This window comes from Cajanus cajan, chromosome 5, assembly GCF_000230855.2.
Source record: "Cajanus cajan strain Asha chromosome 5, NIPB_CcT2T_4, whole genome shotgun sequence".
Lineage (NCBI taxonomy): Eukaryota > Viridiplantae > Streptophyta > Magnoliopsida > Fabales > Fabaceae > Cajanus > Cajanus cajan.
Window position 1 is genome coordinate 28,236,943 of NC_138521.1, and position 15,712 is coordinate 28,252,654.

The 15,712-nt window shown below is 39.7% G+C and overlaps 1 long non-coding RNA gene across 1 annotated transcript; it reads right to left on the bottom strand.

Annotated features, from left to right (window-relative positions):
• Positions 1–5,180: 5,180 nt before the first annotated feature.
• On the bottom strand, positions 5,181–8,615 carry LOC145958285 (uncharacterized). Its single transcript, XR_014434027.1, has 2 exons — positions 7,498–8,615; positions 5,181–6,406 (listed from the first exon to the last, which is right to left on the bottom strand). It is a non-coding gene; the product is annotated as an uncharacterized LOC145958285 (long non-coding RNA).
• Positions 8,616–15,712: the final 7,097 nt, after the last annotated feature.

The following is a 15,712-nucleotide window of genomic DNA, read 5'->3' on the forward strand; positions in this document are numbered from 1 at the left end:
CTGGCACGATGTTAATGTTATTGGAGACACTAACAAAAGTAGAGGGGATACAGGTCTGGAGCTGGACCCCCGTTTGGATGACGACCACAAAGTCGAGATGGTGGAAACAACAGTCCCATTTCAGCTCGAAAAAGACAAGGAGAAAGCCACGTACTTAAGTTCCTAGTTGTCGGTCATCGAGGCTGAATGTATCAAGAAGGTACTCATCTGAAACTTTGACCTGTTCGCTTGGACAGCAGCCGACATGCCGGACATCGATCCAAACTTTCACTGTCATCGGCTTTTCATATGTCGAGATGCCAAACCCATTGCCTAGAAGAAAAGGAAGATGGGTGGTGAAAGGGCACAAGCGGTAAACGAAGAGATCGCCAAACTACTCGAAGTTGGGTTTATCAGGGAAATCAAGTATACCACGTGGTTGGCCAATGTGATAATGGTTAAAATGGCCAATGGTAAGTGGCGAATGTGTACCAATTACACCAATTTGAACAAGGCATGCCCAAAAGACGCCTATCCTTTACCGCATATTGACACATTGGTAAATGGGGCAGTAGTGATGGAATAACACTAAGGCCGAGAAGACCAAGAGGTGATATACTAAAGGAGGCAAGAGGAATGGGTTAGTGAGGCCACTTTTGGACCTTAGCCCCTAAGTTCTTATTAGCATAGCATTTATTTTTATTCCTATTTTACCCTTGTACTTTGGGGTATTTTAGTCATAGAATTTATTTTACTTGCATTTCCAATTTTACCCTTGTATTTTGGGGTGTTTAGGACTTAAAATTTATTTTCTTTTGTATTTCCCATTTTACCCTTGTATTATGGGGTGCTCTAGATTATTAGGGTTTTTAATTTTGGGCTAGGGTGTTAATTAGGGGTGACACATTTTTTTTGCTTTTTGGGTCTATTTTTGGTGTTAGAAAGGCTTAGGCCCAAGTGGAGGGCAAAGGTTGCATGGTCTTATCATGCACCTAGATATAACCAATCTAAACCCAAAGATTCCATCCTTGGCCACCAAGTTGCATCTAGGGTTCATTTGCATTTCATTTGGAATGCATTTGCCTACTCCAAATGCAACCTTAGATGCCTCCCCTCCTATAAATACCCTAGGCTATGCATCATGTAAATACTTTGGATATTGAATATAAAGAGAGCCTTTTTTGCCTTTATATCCTTCCTTAGTCACCCTTGGCTAATTCGGCCACCTCCCTCCCATCTTCACCTTGAGAGAAACAACCCTAGAAGTGGCCTTCATCATCATGAAGTGAGCCAACCCTAGAGTACCCCTCTCAAGCCTTTCATCAAACACTTCACCCACACTCTCCATTTTTATCCATTCCACCATATTCCTTCTCTAAACAAGACGCCACCTTTGAAGAACTTGATCCAAGGAGTCAAGGTGTCCTCACATTGATCAACCAATCCATCAATGCTAGTTAGGATGCCATCAAGTAGGCCACCAGATACTCAGCTTCCTCGATGCTTATTTTGGGTACAATCAGATACCCATGTATCCCCTTAATGAAGGAAAGACAAAATTCATCACGGAGTTGGCCAACTTTTGTTACAAAGTTATGTTGTTTGGGCTGAAAAACGCAAGGGCAACCTACCAGCGACTTATGGAAAAACTCTTCCGAAAGTAGATTGGAACTTGCCTGGAGGTATATGTAGACGATATGGTGGTAAAGTCTAATTCCACAACTGACCATACCAAGGACCTTTAGTAGGTGTTCGACGAGCTAAGAAAATATCGCATGCGCTTAAACCCGGCAAAATGCCCCTTTGGAGTCGCTGGTGGAAAATTTTTGGGTTTCATGCTTTCAAAAAGAGGGATAGAGGCTAACCCCGATAAATGTCAAGCAATTATCAATATGAGAAGCCCACACAACATTAAGGAAGTACAACGATTGGCTGGACGAATAACATCATTAGCTCATTTCCTGCCATGCATGGCGGACAAGTCAAGACCAATAATGTCACTATTGAAGAAGGCCAGCAAATTCTAAGGGATTGAAGAGTGCGAATCATCGTTCCAAGACTTCAAAAAAATGCTTGCCACACCACCACTCTTGGCTAAACCGGACCCTCAATTAGACCTGGTAGTCTACATAAAGGTATCTAACAAAGCTATTAGTGCCGCCCTGGTATAAGAGAAAAGAGAACAAGTTCTAGTGTATTTTGTTAGCCGAGTCTTGTAAGAGGCAGAAACCCAGTACCAGCAGCTTGAAAATATAGTCTTAGCTTTGGTACAGACAGCCTAACACCTACGCCACTACTTCCAAAGTCACAAAATAGTTGTAAGGACGGATAGTCCAATAGCCAAAGTTCTGCGTTAACCCGAGCTAGTAGCCAGGATGGTAACATGGTCAACAAAACTGTCATAGTTCGACATTCAGTTTGAAGCAAGAGGTCCTATCAAGGCTCAGAGCATGGCTGATTTCTTATATGAATTTCATCCTGAAAGCCCATAAAAAATGGCTATGTGGATATTGTACGTAGATGGGTCATCAAACCAGTAGGGCAGCGGAGCTGGGATCATACTTGAAGGACCGGACAACATGGTGATAGAAAAATCATTGCGCTTCCGCTTTAAAACTTCCAACAACCAAGATCCCAAATAGTCACAGAGCAGATTAGTGGCACATTTCAAGTCAAAGAACCGACGTTGCTCCAGTACTTCCATGCTTTTCAGAAACTCAAGTCTACCTTCGAAGAGGTCCACATAAGCCATACCCCTAGATAGCTTAATACGAGGGCCGACCGATTGGCCAAGCTGGCAAGCAGTAAGAAGAAAAACCAACTACGTAGTGTAATACAACAAGCACTATAAAGTCCAAGCATTGTAGAGTCCGAATGCTTACAAATCCAACGAGGGGATGATAACTGGATGACTAGCATCGTCAATTATCTCTTGACCGGAGAATCACTTGCCAACCCCATTGAGGCAAGAAGGATAAGGACAATAGCCGCCTGGTATACCTTGGTATCGGGTGAGTTGTACAAGAGAGGTGTCTCATCCCCACTATTGAAGTGCCTAACTCTAGAGCAAGCACAGTACGTCCTCTGTGAAATCCATAAAGGCGTATGCAGAACTCATTCTGGAGGATGAACCATGGTAGCTAAGGTTCTTTCAACAGGGTATTATTGGCTAACTCTTAAAGTTGATTGTGCTAAATTTACCCAACAATGCAAACCATGCCAACAACAGATTGCTAGTGCACCAACTGACTAAGGAGCTGCATTTAATCACAACCCCATGGCCTTTCTCGATGTGGGGAATGGATATTCTAGGGTTGTTCCCACCAGCAAAAGGGCAGGTAAAGTTCCTAATAGTGGCGATCGACCATTTCACCAAGTGGATTGAAGTAGAAGCGGTGGCCACCATTTCAACCAACAACGTCCAAAAATTCTTTTGGAAAAACATAATCACCCGTTTCGGAGTCCCACATGCTCTGGTCACAGATAATGGCCTGCAATTCACAAACTGTCGCTTTAATGAATTCCTGGAAGGACTACAAATCAAACATAGAATGACGTCTGTAGAGCATCCCCAAACCAACGGCCAAGTACAGGCAGCAAACAAGGTTATTTTAAGAGAATTAAAGAGACGACTTGGGTAGGCTAAGGGCTCATGGCCCGATCAATTACTGGAAATCTTGTGGGCCTACCATTGCACTCCACAAAGTTCCAACAAAGAGACTCCTTTCAGACTAACGTATGGTACAGATGCCATGATCCTGGTGGAGATAGGAGAACCCTCTTTGAGCCGACAACAATTCAATAAGGAAACCAAAGGTGAATCGCTCAATGTGGAGCTCGATCTAATCGACGAAGCAAGAGACCAAGCACTCATCAACATGGAAGCATGTAGGACCAGGATAGCCAGGAAATTCAAAACAAAAGTCAAGCCACGCGAATTTCAACCAGGAGACCTAGTTTTGAGAGTTACTGGAGAAGCAAGAAAGAGCAGAGCACAGGGGAAGTTAGCACCCAACTAGGATGACCCCTTCCGCATATTACATAACCTAAATAATGGAGCTTATAAGCTTGAGGAACTCACTAGACGAGCCATTCCACGAACATGGAATGCTACACACTTGAAGCATTATTTCAGTTAATTTTATGCCAAATATGTAGTTGTTTCGATATACTATTTTCCTTTCCCAGGTTTTTTCCTCTTATAAAAGAATGTGAAAGAGGTTTTACTTGGAAAGGTTTTTAACAAGGCACCCCAGTAATGAAACACATTTTAGACTCACCTAGTTTGCTTTACATACAAGTTACTACTTTTTGATCACAAATTAAGCTAACTATAACAACTACCCTCCCGAGTACCCCCACTCGGTCAAGGATGACAATAAATTCCCTCCCAAGTACATTCGCTTGCCCAAGGTCAAAAAAATCACTCCTTCCTGAGCATACTTGCTCGGCTAAGGATGAAAAGATAATTACCCTCCCGAGTACCCCCACTCGGTCAAGGATGACAATAAATTCCCTCCCAAGTACATTCACTTGGCCAAGGTAAAAAAAATCACTCCTTCCCGAACATACCTGCTCGGCTAAGGATGAAAATATAATTTCCCTCCCAAGCACAACAGCTCGGCCAAGGATGATCACAATCACTCCCAAGTACATTCACTTGGCCAAGGTCAAAAAAATCACTCACTCCCGAGCATACCTACTTGGCTAAGGATGAAGAGATAATTCCCCTCCCGAGTACACCCACTTGGTCAAGGATGACAATAAATTCCCTCCCTAGTACATTCACTTGGCAAAGGTCGAAACAATTGTTACCCCTGAGCATACATGCTCGGCAAAGGATGAAATATTGATTTCCTCCCAAGCATACTTGCTTGGCTAAGGATGGAAGATTTATTCCCTCCCGAGAACAATGACTCGGCCAAGGATCAATCCCTCCTAGCTAGGTAGTCACTAGGTTAAGGTCAAAGCATTCGTTAGCTCCTGCCTGGCTAGGGATGAAACATTATTTTCCTCCCGAGTACCCCTATTCGGCCAAGGACACTTGTCAATTCATTTCAGAACTGGCCTAAGAATAATATTAATCCATCCCGAGTACTCACATTCAGCCATAACAGTAAACTAGCTTCCCTCAAGTATACATCATACCACATGTAACACTGAATAGTAACAACAAAATATAAAAGGTGACACACTTTGAGAAACATAAATATCATGTATTATAAATCAAGGGGTAAATCAAACTGGGCACTTGGCCTATTACAAAAAAATTACTTAGATGGTTTGGGCTCTACCGACCCCAAATACAAAAAGAATAACCCCCTAAAAATGACAAAGTTAAACCCCTAGCCCTATACAAAACAAGCAAGGGGACCTTACGCAACTCAATCTTTCGAGACCGCATTACCATCCCCCAACTGGGTGTCTTCATCCCTGTCATCTTGAATAGTAGTGCCCAGGTCCTCATGTGCAGCTGCCCGAGAGGGGGGATGACTGTCTGGCTCGACATCATCTAGCATGTCATTATAATCCATGAACTCCCCTTAGTAGAAATCCTTGCTCACGTCGAACTGGAAGTCCAAAGGGATCTAGAAAAAATGCGAAGCCTGGTGCACGACATGCATGAAATCGGCCTCATGCTCAAGAACAATTTTGTCCTCGCATTCTTTCTGGTAGGTGGCCATAACTAACTGAGCCTCGGTCTTTGCTTGCGACTCCCGAGCCAACACTTCCTTCAGCTCCTCCAGCTGCATCTGCTTAGCCCCCTCAGTAGTAATGACTTTCCCCTCCATATCCTCAAGAGCCTCTTTTAACTTGGCAACCTCGACCTCCAACCTTTCCTTTTCAACCAAAGTAGCCTTATGGGCATTGACCGATTCCTGGAGAGCCTTCCTTGTCTCCTCTAACGAACCCTTCAATTTGTTGGTCTCGGCAATTGGTTCCTAAGCCAATTGCCGAAGAATGGCATTTGCTTGAACCTACAATTCACAAGCAATTTCCCACTATGTCGCTGGGTTAGCCGAACCTAGTATTCAACGACCCTCGTCAGAAAGGACATTAACCGAAATCATCCGTGCGGGACAAATACTCGATGCTAAGAAATCCTGGTGCACAATGGACGACGAGATAGCAAGATCGGAGGACAAACTCTCTATCTGCCTACTCTTGTGTGCTTGGGACGCTTCTCCTTGAGCGCCGGAACCCCCAGGGCGAGAGGGTTCATGTTCCTTTCTCTTCCCCTTGTCTTTCTTTTTTTTTCAGTGAGACTCTGGTGGAATAAAGTCCCGAAGGGGAGGGCGGGCAACGTTCGTGCTCGGCATTTGATCCACCGCCATGTTGGGATGCCCTTCGACAGTAGTATTTGGAGGAGCCCAATTCTGGATAGCTTGATGATATGACAACAACATTCCTTTTTAAGCCATAAGACCTGCAACAGAGCACCAGTCACAAATCAACTCAAATGCAAATAAACCAAGTTTCATGTAACACATATTGTTTAGATCAAACGGAGGCCTGGGAGACTTCGGTAACAAAACAAGAAACTGAGCCAGGATCTCTCGGGGCAACGTCAATAGGTATTCTAGGGTCTACGCCTCATGCAGGTTGAGCATCTCAATCGGATACTCGTTAAACTTCTGAGGCACTCTAGTCCAATAAAAGGGGAACAAGGGAGTGTCTTCCGAGTCGTAGAAGAAATTTCGGTCGACCACTAGGTCTATCATCACCTTGAAATATCCTGACTTAAATCCTTTGAAGGACGAAGTGAAAGGCTTGAACAACAGCCGATCCACATGCCTTATCAACGAAACCCACTTCATGGTCTTATTAGAGGGTCTGGTACAAAAGAAATGTAAAAATAATCCTACACTTGGTTCAATATAGTTGTATCTACATAGTACTGGGAAAGCCTGCATTACCGCCCACCCATTCGGATGAAGCTGGGTCGGGGCCACATTCAAAACCCTTAAGACACCCATTTGAAAGTCATCAAAAGGAAAGGAGACATCGAGCTCTTTAAACATGCACTCGTACATAGAAAAAGTCCCCTTGATTATCCCTTTTCCCGAAGAACACCATGTCGGCATCCACCCGGCCATCGGCCTTACAACACCTTAACATGATCGGGTAGGGATCTTGGTCCTCCCATCGGGCTAGAGTGCATCGCTTCATCAGTACCACAACAATGCTCCTCTGATAAAAATGTGAGAAGTATGCTGCAACCTCTTCCTCTACCCACTCGTACCTGGTAATTTCACAAGGGGAAACTTCTGCTTATAATCCTAAGCCTCCATCTCGGCATCGGGAAACGTCGACCCCGAAGATTCGGTCACATTAGAAGTCCCTTCATCGGAGAACTGTCGCGATTTTGACTCTGAAACATCCCCCCTTCGGCTAATCGCCAGACCGTCAAAGTTGGACAAAGACCCACTAGACACCTCGTTGATAGACACCATTTCAAAATAATTACCCTGAGAGATTTGATCGATCGACAACTCAATTCTACACACAAAAACATACCTTGAAGTAGGGAGTATGCACAAATTCAACCTCTTAGGTACAGAAAGAACGAGCACATAGTATTACTAGTGTTGACCCCTTTATATAGACCTCACCAATCAAAAAATGAAGGGTCACACCCTTTCTAAGCACCGTTGGATCTCCTTCATCCAACGGCTACGATCCCGCGACTTTTCACTTCAACATGGATCCCAACATTTATTACGATTGCACACCTTAACCCTAAAAAACAAAATGACACCATTAAACATTACAACCCCTCAGCCCTAGCCAGCGCATCAAACGACCGACCGATCCATGACGTCAACACCTGCACTAAACCCTTTTATCTTGCATCCTTGGGCTTGGGGGATAGTGTACTTGTTATGCCAAAAACCCCTTCGGCCTCGGCAAGAACCGAACACCCCTTTGGCCCTCACCGCTGTCGAGACCCCCTTCGACTCCGAAAGCAACCAGACAACCCCTTCGACTAGAGACGAGACCGGATCGAAAGACACGGAACTCACCCTCAGCAGTAAAGACAACCAAGAACTTAGAAGACTCAATACCCCATCAGCCAACGAACACGCCAAATACCCTCTCGGCCAATGAAAATGTTGAATACCCCCTTGACTAATGAACATGCGAATGGGTACTCGACCATGACGAATATCCATGAGCTAAGGTAAAATAAACATTAATTATATTAAATACATCCACATTAGTTGTAATTAGTGTACCAAATCTTGTACACCAGCCCAATAACTCAGAAAGCCCATTAGGCCTAAAAATGTCACTATAAATATGGCATTGATGGGACTGACAGGAGAGGTATGATTCTTTAATACAATAGCCTTTATTGCTCTGTACCGAATACTCATGACTTGAGCGTCAGAGTTCCTTTGTAGATACCCTCCCCACAACTCGAAATAGGACTCAGCTAGCACTTGAGACTTAGAAGACTAGTCAATAGGAAGGACAGGAGGAGTGTTCCCGAACAGGAACAATACTATATCTTTATGTTTTTATAGTTAAGATGATAGACAGGAAATAACAACAATATATACCTTATGAGTTGAGCCACTAATTACGATAAGTCTTATCTAATTGGTTTGATTTTCAATACAAATCTCAATTTAATTCAAATTAAAATTAATATTAATAGAAATTATAATTTTTTTCTTTCAAAAGCTTTTCAATCTATATAAAAATATAATATAAGAAAATATTTAAGTTCAAGAAATGTGAATATTAAAAATTTAAAGGATAGTCTACACCAAAAATAAAATAAAATATCATAATCAATATTAATGTGTTTGATGATTTTTTTTTTTTACATTGATAAAAACTTATTTGTGTGAGAGATTCTTAATTTAATATTTTTTTCTTATTATATGGCCTAATTGGTTTGGTTTTCAATGCAAATCCAAATTAATTCAATATCAAATAAATTAATTTTGACTGAATTAATTCTTCTTTTATTTTGAAAATTTTCAATCTATATTAAAATATAGTATAAGAAAATCTTTAAGTACAAAAACTGTGAATACTAAAATTTTATATGATAGTCTACACAAAAATAAAATAAAATGTCATAGTCAATACAAATGTGTTTGATAAAACTTATTTGTGTGAGAGATTCTTAATTTAATAATTTTTCTTATTATATTACCTAATTGATTATACAAATGTAATCTAATTTAAAACTAAATTAAAATTAATTTTTACTTTTTAAAAATTTTCAATCTATACCAAAATATAATATAAGAACATCTTTAAAGTGTAAAAGAATGTGAATATTAAAATTTAAAATGATATTCTACACCAAAAATAAAATAAAACATCATAGTCAATATAAACATATATGAAAAAACTTATTTGTGTGAGAGATTGTTAATTTAATATTTTTTTCTTATTATATGACCTAACTTGTTTGATTTTAAATACAAATCCAATTTAATTTAATATAAAAAAATTAATTTTTTTTACTGTTTTAAAAAATTTCAATCTATGCCAAAGTATAATATATAAGAAAATCTTTAAGTACAAAAATGTGAATATTAAAGTTTTAAATGATAGTCTAAATAAAAATAAAATAAAATATTATAGTTAATATAAATGTGTTTGATAAAAAATTATTTGTTTGAGAGATTGTTAATTTTTTTTATTGGATGACTAATTGGTTTTGTTTTAAATACAAATCCAATTTTTTTTTTGGGTAACATAAGGAAAAGTGAATCAAAAAGCAAAAGAAAATATTACAACAGTAGGAATCAAGCTACAAAGCCTCTTAGAGCATCTTCATCGTGGGATGCTTGTGTTGTATCTTATCATTAAGAATCAATGCTTACAAGCAACCTGCACTGGAGTTTGTACGTGACACAAAAAGGAGAAATTTTTTTAGCTTCGTTCCTTGCTAAAGCAACAGAGCTTGGTGTATGGATCTTTAACATGGAGTGTTGTGATTGGTTGGAGAAACATCTCCCCTCCATGTTGGAACGATAAGAAAAAATCAGAAAAAAATAGGAGCAAGCTTTCCAGGCAGCCACCACCCAACGCGGCCCGAATCGGACCTCCCCGCCACCCACAACCACAACCACCAACCTCACCCACACTAACAACCACACCCATCACCGACAACCACACTGACCATCGACAGTCACACCCACCACTGACATCCACCACCCCCACCCACCACTAACAACCACACCCACCACCGACAGGCAGCACCCACAGCCACACCCACGAGGGAAAGAGAGAACAAGAGGGAACGAGAGAAAGTGAGATAAAGAAAAAGAGAAGGCTAGAGACATTATAGAAGGAAAGAGAATGAGAGAAAATTGAACGTTGGGAGAAAAAAAGTGTAGTGAGTTATCAAAAAGGGTAGTATAAGTTGTCAAAAAGTGAAGGTGCTTATAAGCAATTCCAATTGGAGCAAAAATTGTAAAAATATATAGTATAAGTTGCTTATGAGTAAAGTAACACAATGAGACCTATTTAAAATGGATGGGAGTTGCTTATAAGCAACTTTCATTGTAGATGCTCTAATATAAATTGTCCTTGTGACATTATGAGAAGCCTGTAGAGTTTTGAGGGGGTGAATCTACATAGATGAATTCTTCCTTATCATGAGGATCAATCTTCAAAAGGTAATCTACACATTGATTCCCTTCTCTAAGGGAATGTCTCAACTCCACCTACTAGTTACTGTTCAACAGCTCCTTAATATTTGCAATAATGCAAGCATGTTTGTGCCAAGGATCTAAGACCCCGTTGACTAGAGAGATGGCTAAGGCTGAGTCAGAAACTCATAGAATCTAACAAAAGCCTTTTTCACAAGCACATTTCAGCCCATAAAATAGAGTAACAAGTTCAGCCTTAAGGTTGTCTATTATGCCAATATTCCCAAGAAAATCGAGAATTTTTCTTCCATTACTGTCACAACGGATGAGACTGCAAAATACCACCTCTTCAAGGTTCCCTAAAGCTCTTCCGTCCACATGAACTGAAATTTGGCCTTCTAGAGCTAAGGTGTAACTTACCCAATGCTCCTCACAGTTGGCATGGTAAGGGATGTCAAATGTTTGAAATGACTTTTCCACAACTGTTAAATATTTGGTTTGTTTAACAATGGTTCAAGTTGAAATATCCAATTGTTTGAATAACTATTTATTTTTGTGCTTCTATATGGTCCACATGGTGACTACTTACTTTAGGTGTTGCTTTTCCCACAACTAATGTAACAAGGAGAACTATTCAAAAATTTTGTTGTTGGGTACTAGATGTTCTAGTTTGGACTTTCTTTCCAAATTTATTTTGCAAACTTGCACTTGAAAAGGATATGAAAGGTGTCCTCCAAATGATGTTGGCATAGACGACATGTAGTGTCACTAGTGATGTGCTTGAAATTAAGAAAGAGTTTAAACGAAATAACATTTCTACAAACCTGCCAAAGGAAAAATTTAATATTTTCAGATAGAGAGGTTCGCCAAAGCCATTTCCAGTGGCTTTCAACTGGTAGCCCCTAATTCATGAGCCATCTGTAGCCAATTTTTGTTGTGCACCGACTTGAGATGCTTTCATTTCACATTATAACATTTGGTAGGTGGTAGGTAAGGGTGTAATGAGACCTTTGCGTTAAGTATCTCTTATTTTGTCTCCTTAGGTAAGATAAAGTATAATGTATTCAAGTGCCATCTCTTGTCTTTTTACACATCACAAACCCTAAGATTAGTGTCTTGGATGTGGACATATAAGACCCGAAAGCAAAGAGTTCCACTTGTTAAGCTAATTCCCGTACCAAAAACTAGTAAGACCATTTCCAAGTTATAGACTATACCATTGTGTCAATTCATTAAACATATTCCTTAAGGAATTAAGGAAATAAGAACCCTTATTATCTAGTATGCTAGGTAATGATGGCAAAAGCTAGGAGAAGTGAAAGGTATTCTTCTCCTCGGATTCACCAATGCTAGGACCTCTTCAAAGGAGACTTTAATCCGTAGCTATGAACACTTAAAGAAAGGAGATTCTCAGAAATAGGTTTCCTAAGCTATAGAGGGAAGTATCCAAGCTTAAGAAGCAATGGACTACTCACTTCAAAGAGAAGGAAAGAATGGAACTCTCCTAAGGTTTTTGAGGTGAGAAGCTAGAAGACTTTGATAGGGAAACTCGGCTCAATGGCTCTCAAATTTCAATATGCATCAAAGTGAATACAAAAGGTGAAAGAAAGGCTTAAGTATGCACGGAAATGTGACCCATAGGCGCCTAAACTAAAGCTTCACAAAATGGCGCCTAAAGTTTGAATTCAAATTTGAAATTTGAATTCAAACTTTGGTGCACATGTGTAAGTCCAAAAATTTAGGTACCAAGGTGCATTTAGGTTTGATTTGAGAGTTATTTAGGGTTAATTTGAGTGGCACATGTTCAGCCACCCATGGTGCTAAACATGTGACTCAAATGTAACTTAAATGACTTCCAAATTAAACCTAATTTAACCTACTAGCATACTTTAGTATTCCTTATATTTTCCTATTCTAATAACCTAATTACTTTGGTCAAACAATTACAATGGAAAGGAAAAATTACAAGAATGAAAATGAGCCCAATATTGGGGTACCAAAAGCCCAAAGGCCCACGAAGCCCAAAACTAGGCCCAACAAGCCTAAAACCTAAAATGCTACTTTATGTGGTCCAAAATACAAGACCAAAATATATTCAAACTATGCTAACAAAATATAATAAGAATGTTCATAACAAGATAAGCCTATGTTGAAACTTGGTTTGGGCCTTCCAAGCCCATAGGGCCCATTGGGCCTTGACTGGCCCAATCTTCCATGTCTAGCCCACTCCTCTTGGATCTTTGAGTATGTCACCTCTTGCACTCCAAAGCATGATTCCATCAGGTAATTTATGTCCAGATATTTAGCCTTAACCACTTGTACCCATAGTTTGTTATCATCTTGGAGAAGGTTCCAACAGAGTTTTCCTAGAAGTTAGGTATTTTGGTGGCAAGCAACACAAACACCTATGCCACTTTCCCTACAACACCTTGTGAGATAAATTCCTAGTTCACTAGATGTAGTCAATCTGGGTATTCCCACTCCAAATAAACCATTTGTTAATGTTATCAATTCTATCGCAAACCACATAGGGAACCATTGTAATTGCATATATATGCAGGTATAGTAAGATAAAGTTGACTAGTGTTACTCTCCCTGGTTTATTAAGAACTCTCCCTTTTTGTGCAGCTGGTCTACTACTAATTTTATCCATCTCATCGTCAAGGTGGTGATGCGTCACCCATTCATAGGCCATGCAAAAACCTAAGTATTTTTTTTAGATCATTAGTAAATTCTACATGGGTAATACTAACAAGCTTCTGTTTCCATCTATTCGTAACAGCTTTGGAAGTGAAGGCCTTAGATTTCACAAGCTTAACTTTTAGTCCTGAAGCTTCACAGAATTTAGCAAGGATGTTATAAACCATGTGAGCTTGAGAAGGTTTGCTTTGGAGAAAAACAAAACATCATCAACAAAGAATAAGTGTGACATTGTAGGGTTATTTCTAGAAATTTAAAATGGCCCTTATTCGCAAGCGTTAACCACTGAATTAATCATGTTCCCAAGTTTTTTTTCCATGTAAAGTACAAAAAGGTAGGGAGGTCACCTTGTCTAAGTTTACTTCTAACAGGGAATGAATCAGTTTTATTCCTGTTCCAAAAGATAATTATAAAGGCAGACGATTTTTCAAATATTACAAGGTTGGTGATATTGTTTGGAAATCCGTACTCTTGAAGAACCTAACGAATGAAAGACTATTCAATTTTATCATACATATTTTTAGGTTAAGATTGAAAAAAAATATTCTTTTATTTTCCTTGTTTTCCTCATGCTGGGAATAACCCAGAGTCTTTGATGGACTCCTTCTTTCCATGTGATAATAAATGGTGTCTAAGGAGGAAGGAATCTTCTTGTCCACGGTCAAAATGGAGTGTAAAGGGTAGGATGTTTCTCCATTAAGGGTGGTGAATAACAAAGAGAAGGTGTGAAGGGAAGGAAGTAGGCGAATAGGTATAAGGAAGGGTGGACGGTGTTTGGGTGCTCTAGGTTGGGTCTCTTCACCAAGTATTGATGAAGGCCACTCAAGGAAACCCTGTACTTATTCTAGGTTGAGAGGAGAGGGTATAGGTTGTGAAGACCTAGGTGACTAAGGAAAGCTTTTGAGGCAAAATGCTCACTCAAATGCATAAAATTCAAAATATTTATAATGTGGGTGGCCTAGGGTATATATAGGAGAAGGAAAGCATTTAGGGTTGCATTTGGAGGTGCTTGGCCGAGAAATGCAAGCCAAATGCACTCAAATGCATCCTAAATTAACGCTAAATGTGGTGTGGGTTCCTTTTCTCCTAAAATACTAAAATACCCTTTGACCTAAAAATGCAAAAAAGTGGACTTTGACCTCACAAGTCAAGGTTTAAGTCCAAAAATAAATCCTAAGCTAATTTGCCCCATAATACAAAGGTTAAGTGAAAATAAAAAATAAAATCCTATCATCTAAGGTACCCCAAAATACAAGGGTAAAATGGAAGTAAAAGTAATAAATCTTATACTACTCAAAATAGGCCCAGGAGAGGGTTAATATACTCTACACACATGATAAGCATAGTCCTAGGCATGGTGTCTCCTCCATCCTCCTCCATTCTCCTAGTCATGGACCTAGTCATGGGTCCCACGTGAAACTTCAAGGGTGATCCTCTATCATCCCCTCCTTCTTAAGAAGGATTTGACCTTAAATCTTCAAGCTCATCCATGTCATTAGTCCCTACAAAAGGTGTGATCTATAAGATCACAAACATTAAATGAGGAACTAACTCCATAGTTGGAAGGGAGATCTAAGATGAATGCATTGTCATTGATTTTTGGAGAACTTGAAAAGGTCCATCTCCCCTAAGGCTTAATTTTTACATCCTTTGAGTAGAGAATCTATCCTTCCTCAAGTGAAGCCAAACCCAATCCCACAACCTTAAAAGTTACCTTTTTCCTCCCTTTGTTGTTATATTTGGCATACTTTTGGCTTTGTTTCTCAATTTGGCTCTTGACTTTCTCATGATATTTCTTTACAAAATTAACCCTAGATACGCCTTCTTTGTGAAACAAGGAAGTGGTATTATGGAGTGGGAGTAAGTTAAGAGGAGTGAGGGGATTAAAGCTATATACAACCTCAAAAGGGGATAAATTAGTAGTTTTGTGGACTACTCTATTGTAAGAAAACATTATATGGAGGAGACAGTCATCCCAAGTTTTCTTATTTCCTTTAATATGACCCTCAACAATGTGGATAGGAACCTATTCACCACTTCGGTTTTTCCATCGGTTTGTGGGTGACAAGTAGTGGAATAGACAATCTTGGTTCCTAGTTTTTCCCATAGTACTTTTCAAAAGTGACTAAGAAACTTACTATCCCTATCGGACACAATAGTCTTGGGTAGACCATGCAAACGAACAACTTCCTTGAAGAAAAGTTTAGCAATATAGTTAGCATCATCTACTTTATGGAATGGTATAAAATGAGCCATCTTACTAAAATGGTCCACTACCACAAAGATAGAATCAAATCCCCTTTGGGTCCTTGGGAGACTAAGCACAAAATCCATAATAATTTCAACCCAAGCGGAGCTAGTATAGGGAGGGGTGTATAGAGTCCATGAGGCATCACTCTAGATTTTGCTTGAAG